A 7,393-nucleotide genomic window follows, 5' to 3' on the forward strand; every position below is an offset into this window, starting at 1 on the left:
TACTCATCCAGACATTAATGCACCAGATTATGAAATCAAAGGACAAATTCTACACATGGTGACTAATCAATGCCAATTTAGTGGTGCGCCGAAGGAAGATCCAAATGAACATCTTCGTACCTTTAATAGGATCTGCACTCTATTTAAAATAAGAGAAGTTGAGGATGAACAGATATATCTCATGTTATTTCCCTGGACTTTAAAGGGAGAAGCCAAAGATTGGTTGGAATCGTTACCTGAAGGGGCGATTGATACATGGGACGTTTTAGTTGAAAAATTTCTTAAACGATTCTTTCCTGCATCTAAAGCCGTAAGACTTCAAGGAGAAATTGTTACGTTTACACAGAAACCGAATGAAACTCTATATGAGGCATGGACAAGATTTGGAAAGTTATTAAGAGGATGTCCGCAACATGGTTTAGATACCTGTCAAATAGTATAAATATTCTACCAAGGATGCGACATCACTACAAGGAAAGACATAGATATTGCAGCTGGTGGTTCTATTATGATGAAAACTGAAACTGATGCTTATAAAATTATTGATAACACTGCTTCCCACTCACATGAGTGGCACCAAGATAAAGATATCGTTAGATCATCTAAAGCAGCTAGAGCCGATTTTAGCCATGACTTAGATTCCATTTCCGCAAAGATAGATGCTGTCGAGAGACGAATGGAAAAGATGACTAAAGATATACACTCAATACGAATTAGTTGTGAGCAGTGTGGAGGACCACATTTGACAAAAGATTGTCTCAGTATTGAACTAACAATGGAACAAAGAGAGAATGTTTCATACATAAACCAAAGGCCTGGAAATAATTATCAGAATAATTATCAACCGCCAAGACCGATCTACAATCAAAATCAGAACTATAACCGAAATATTCCATACAACAACTAACAAGGTCCTAGCAATCAACAAGTATCCAACAATACTTACAATCAGCAAAGACCTAATTTTCAAAACAAACCACCACAACCCGATGATAAAAAGCCGAATTTAGAAGATATGATGACGAAGCTAGTTGAAACTCAAACGCAGTTTTTCACATCTCAAAAACAAACCAATGAACAAAATGCTCAAGCATTTAGAAATCAACAAGCTTCTATTCAAAATCTGGAACAAGAAGTAAGTAATCTAGTAAGGTTAATAGGTGAAAGAAAACCGGGAAGTTTACCTAGTGATACAAATGCTAACCCCCGGAATGAAACAGCTAAAGCCATTATCACAAGAAGTGGTACAACACTTAAACCACCTGAAATACCTGTAACTTCTGATGAAGCTATTCCTACTCCACAAGAACCACAACCTGATCAAGATAAGGAAAAAGAACCGGTAGTTGAGAAGGTTAATGAAGATAACACGGTTAAGGCTAAACCTTATGTTAAACCATACCAACCACCACTTCCTTACCCGAGTAAAATGAAAAAAGAAAGACTTGAAGCCGAGCAATCCAAATTCTTGGATATGTTTAAACAGATAAATGTAAATCTTCCTTTCATTGATGTGATTTCAGGAATGCCTAGATATGCTAAATTCTTGAAAGATCTAATCTCAAATAGAAAGAAAATGGAAGAACTCTCGGCTGTTACTATGAACGCTAATTGTTCAGCAGTGCTGTTGAATAAGATACCAGAAAAACTATCTGATCCAGGAAGTTTCACAATTCCATGTTTTCTGGGTAGTCTTAGTTCAATAGAAGCATTGGCAGACTTAGGTGCTAGTATAAATCTAATGCCGTATTCACTATACACTAAACTAGACCTTGGAGAATTGAAACCAACAAGAATAAGTATACAACTAGCCGATAGATCAATAAAATATCCTAGAGGGATAATGGAGAATATGCTAGTTAAAGTTGGTACTTTACTATTTCCAGTAGATTTTGTTGTTCTGGACATGGAAGAAGATTCTCAAGTTCCTCTCATATTAGGAAGACCATTCTTAAATACGGCTAAAGCAATGATAGACGTGTTTGGTAAGAAATTGACCCTAAGTATAGAGGACGAGAGTGTTACCTTTTCAGTTGATAGAGCAATGCAACAACCACAATCTGCAGATGATACATGTTATTATATTCAAACTATAGATTCACATGCAGAATTATTAGAAGAATTTCCAGAATTACAAGGAACAGGAGAATGTTCTTTAGGAGAAGGTAATGAACAAATTAATGAAGCTGAAATGTTAGCTACACTTATAGCTAATGGATATGAACCAACAATAGAAGAAATTCAAATGCGAAAAGAAGAAGACAGATATCGATATAAATCATCGATAGAAGAACCTCCGAAATTAGAGTTAAAGCCACTTCCAAACCATTTGGAATACGCTTATTTACATGGTGAATCTGAATTACCTGTAATAATATCGTCTTCTCTTACTGAAAATGAGAAATCACAACTCATTTATGTGTTGAAAGCTCATAAACCAGCCATTGCATGGAAGATTCATGATATTAAAGGAATAAGTCCTTCGTATTGCACACATAAAATCCTTATGGAAGAAGGCCATAAAACGTATGTGCAACGCCAACGAAGACTAAATCCTAATATGTAAGATGTAGTTAAAAAAGAAATTATTAAACTGCTAGACGCGGGTCTAATTTATCCAATTTCTGATAGTCCATGGGTAAGCCCAGTTCAATGCGTACCTAAGAAGGGTGGCATGACTGTCATTACAAATGAAAAAAATGAGCTTATTCCTACTAGGACTGTAATAGGATGGCGTGTATATATTGATTATAGAAAATTAATTGACGCCACCAGAAAAGATCACTTTCCCTTACCTTTCATTGATCAAATGTTGGAAAGATTAGCCGGAAATAGTTACTATTGTTTTCTAGATGGATTTTCCGAATATTTTCAAATTCCAATAGCACCCGAAGATCAAGAGAAAACCACATTCACGTGCCCTTATGGTACTTTTGCTTACAAACGCATGCCATTTGGACTTTGCAACGCCCCTGCAACCTTTCAAAGGTGTATGATGGCGATTTTTCACGACATGATAGAAGAATGCATGGAAGTTTTCATGGATGACTTTTCAGTCTTCTGTGATACATTTGAATCATGTCTAGTTAATCTGGAACGAATGCTTATTAGATGCGAACAATCAAATCTAGTACTTAATTGGGAGAAATGCCATTTCATGGTTAAAGAAGGCATCGTTCTTGGACATAAAATTTCAAAAGAAGGAATTAAAGTGGATAGAGCTAAAGTAGATGTAATTGCTAAACTTCCACATCCCACCAATGTGAGAGGAGTTAGGAGTTTTCTAGGGCATGCCGGTTTTTACCGACGTTTCATAAAAGATTTTTCTAAAATTGCCACTCCTACGAATAAACTCCTAGAAAAGGATGCTCCATTCATCTTTTCAGATGAATGTATCAAATCTTTTAATATTCTTAAAGAGAAACTCACTAATGCGCCGATCTTGATAACACCAAATTGGAATCTACCATTTGAACTAATGTGCGATGCAAGTGATTTTGCAATGGGAGCCGTTTTAGGACAAAGGATTGAAAAACGATTTCAACCTATATATTATGCTAGTAAGACGTTACAAGGAGCACAAACAAATTATACAACTACTGAAAAAGAACTCCTTGCTATTGTCTTTGCTTTTGACAAATTTCATTCATATCTCGTTCTAGCAAAAACGGTGGTCTATACCGACCATTCTGCTCTTAGATACCTATTTTCGAAACAAGATGCTAAACCAAGATTAATCCGTTGGATATTACTCTTATTAGAATTTGATATTGAAATCCGAGATAAAAGAGGAGAAGAAAATCTCGCCGCTGATCATCTTTCTCGTCTTGAAAATCCTGAATTAGAAGTTCTAAATGAATCGGCCATACAAGACAACTTTCCTGGTGAATATCTATTGAAGATAGATTATAATGAAATTCCATGGTTTGCAGACTATGCAAATTATTTAGTATGTGGATTCCTTGAAAAAGGATTATCGTACCAAAAACGAAAGAAATTCTTCAGTGATATAAAACACTATTTTTGGGAAGATCCACATCTGTTTAAAAGTTGTCCAGATGGAATAATACGTCGATGTGTATTCGGAGATGAAGCTAGTAAAATTTTAAACCATTGTCACACAGGACCAACAGGAGGGCATTATGGGCCTCAACTAATAGCAAGAAAATTTTACGATGCTGGATTCTATTGGCCTACAATTTACAAAGATGCACACCTTCTTTGCAAATCCTGTGATGCTTGTCAAAGGGCCGAAAAAATAAGTCAACGTGATGAAATGCCACAAAATGTTATCCAAGTATGTGAAGTATTTGACATTTGGGGTATTGACTTTATGGGACCATTTCCAAAATCTCATAATAATCTCTATATTCTCGTTGCCATTGATTATGTAACTAAATGGGCGGAAGCACAAGCTCTCCCAACTAATGATGCACGAGTTGTAGTCAACTTTTTAAAACGTCTTTTTGCAAGGTTTGGAACACCGAAAGCTTTAATAAGTGATCGAGGTACTCATTTCTGTAATAATCAACTTGAGAAAGTTCTTAAAAGATATGGAGTAACTCATAAAATCTCCACCGCATATCATCCACAAACAAGTGGACAAGTTGAAAATAACAACCGAGCTTTAAAACGTATTCTAGAGAAAACCGTAGGATCAAATCCGAAGGAATGGTCCATTAAATTGGAGGATGCACTCTGGGCTTTTAGAACAGCCTACAAAACTCCAATTGGAACCACACCTTTTAGACTTGTTTATGGAAAAGCATGTCATCTTCCAGTAGAAATTGAACACAAAGCATTTTGGGCTTTGAAGACATGTAATATTGATATACATGAAGCTGGACGTCTACGATTAAGTCAACTAAACGAATTAGAAGAATTAAGACATGAAGCATACGAAAATTCGTTAATCTATAAAGAGAGAACGAAGAAATGGCATGATAAAAGAATCAGAAGTTTAAAAGAATTTAAAGAAGGAGACAGAGTTCTTCTTTTCAATTCACGATTCAAGCTATTTCCTGGAAAATTGAAATCAAGATGGTCTGGACCATTCATAGTCAAAAGAGTTTTCCCATACGGAACGATAGAATTAATAAATTCAAATGGGATTGAATTTAAAGTTAATGGTCACAGAGTTAAACACTACATAGATAGTCCAATGGAAGTTGACAACGAAGTTAATCACAATTTCGATACCACAGCTAACTAAGTGTGGGGAGAATCAAGTCCTTAAAGGATAATATGTATTACTGTTAGAGTTAGATTGTCTGTTTTCGTGCAGTTCTCGAAAATGGAACCCGAATGGTCTTTCCCTAGCAGACCCTAAAGAACTAGTCTTCTTCCCCCATTCTGAATTTTTATTTTTTTTAGGAAATGAAGACTGTCTGTGAACTAAACCATGGTCTAATGCTACACGCTTTGATCACTAAACGTAATAATGACACACTACCGAGTGAAATAGTATCAGTAATCAGAGAAAGATTGGACGGAGTAAGAAAAGAATCCAGATGCGAAGATAATAAGTTACAATTTGGTAAAGGAAAATCAAAATCCGCAGCAAAAAGAAGAGCACGACACCTAGAAAGATGTCACAAATGCGGAAAATGGTCACATGGAGGTAAATGTTCAAATAATCAAACCTATTCAAATACCGAATTTGTTACTTTATGCAGAGACGGACCGTTCATATGTTTAGAAGAAAAAACACTGAATGCTCGAGGTTACGCCTATGTAGCCATGGAAAACCAATTAAACCGACTATCTTATGAATGGGATAGATCGTATAACTAAGAATACTATCTCACAGGTAAGTCTATACAGTTTTTTTTATTTTTATTTTTATTTTTTTAACCTTTTGATAATAAACGCTAATTTGTTCGCTATAAAGTATTAAATTGATATTAAATAAAATTAGGTTTGGTGACCGAAAGTATTGATATCATACAAAAATTTATTACATCACTGCGAAATTTAACTTTATTCTTAAGGTATAAATATCTTTAATCAATCAACACAAAATATTTCAAAAATTCGTTATGAGTTAAATTAGGTCATGGAACCGAAATTACTTTACCGAAAAGAGGGGCGTATATTGTTGATAATATTTGATTGATTAAAGTGGGATAAAAAGTCAAAAAGATTTTTAATTTTATTTTTACCATGTTTTTAAAATTAATATATAAATCTTAAATTAATATTGTAAACTTTATAAAAACAATATATTTAAAATTGTAAATATTTGAAAAATATAATATAAGTTTGGTGTGATTTTATAATATGAATTTTTAAATTAAGTTTGGTGTGAATTTTTAATTTTTAAAATAAGAATTTTTAATTTTATGCATTTCAAATTTTAAGATTGGTGTGAATTTAAAAAAAAAAAATTTACTTTATCTCATTAAGTTAAAAATATGATTTTTAAAATTCGTCGTAAGTTGAAGACTAGGTCATTGAACTGAAATTGCTTTACCCGAGGGAGGGACGAGAACTTTTATTATCATTATTTTTAATCTTATTGAATTAAAGTATGCCAAAAACATTAAAAAACCCAAAAATCTTTACTTTTAAAACCGCGCTTTGAATTGACAAATTTTAAAATTTTATCGAGGGACAGACTAGGACATCGATCCGAAACACCCTCGCTCCTAAAGGAAAACAAAATTTTTAGAATTTAATTAATTATATGTTTTATAAAGTATAAGGTTGTTTTAAAAAAAAAAAAAAAAAAAAAACTGAAATCACTGTAGGCGGCACCCCATGCGATCGTGTGGGGTTTGCACTTGGAACCCATGCGATCGCATGGGGACCAAATGCAGGCCTGATACATACAGCCTATTCTGTTCTGCCTCACACCAACACACACACAACACATACGAAAATACCTCAAATCTTCACCAAATTTCATCATTTTTCCACCGTAATTCGTCATTTTTCTTGCTCTAATCATGCCTAGATTCTCATTCTTCAGCAAAATGGTAAAAATTACACCCCTAAACTCTATAAATTCCTAGTTTTTGTGATAATTACCAAATTTTTACCTAATGCAATTTTGTTAATTTCTAGTGTAATTAGTGTTAAATTGTTAGTATTTTATGCATGTATAACCTAGATTGATGCTATTTAACATGATTTGAAGCCAAAAGCTTTAAATTTTTTAGAAATCTAGGGTTTGTGTTCTTGAGCAATTTGGGGCTTTTTGATATAAACAGGTTATGGCCGATTTTTGTCATGAATTATTGCTAAATTGAGCAGTGTAACATGTTTAGATAGTTAAATGATCCAAACAATGATCCTAAACATGATTTTTGGAGATTAAAGTGGACTTTTTAAGTCCAAAATTCATGAACTTGATTAATTTGATATATTTTCCATTTGAGACTTGTTTAATTAT

The 7,393-nt window shown here is 33.8% G+C and overlaps 1 non-coding gene across 1 annotated transcript; it reads right to left on the minus strand.

The window, feature by feature from the left end:
• Positions 1–313: 313 nt before the first annotated feature.
• Positions 314–420, minus strand: LOC139846207 (small nucleolar RNA R71). The gene has a single exon (XR_011758938.1). It is a non-coding gene; the product is annotated as a small nucleolar RNA R71 (small nucleolar RNA).
• Positions 421–7,393: the final 6,973 nt, after the last annotated feature.

Source organism: Rutidosis leptorrhynchoides, chromosome 4 (assembly GCF_046630445.1).
Source record: "Rutidosis leptorrhynchoides isolate AG116_Rl617_1_P2 chromosome 4, CSIRO_AGI_Rlap_v1, whole genome shotgun sequence".
NCBI lineage: Eukaryota > Viridiplantae > Streptophyta > Magnoliopsida > Asterales > Asteraceae > Rutidosis > Rutidosis leptorrhynchoides.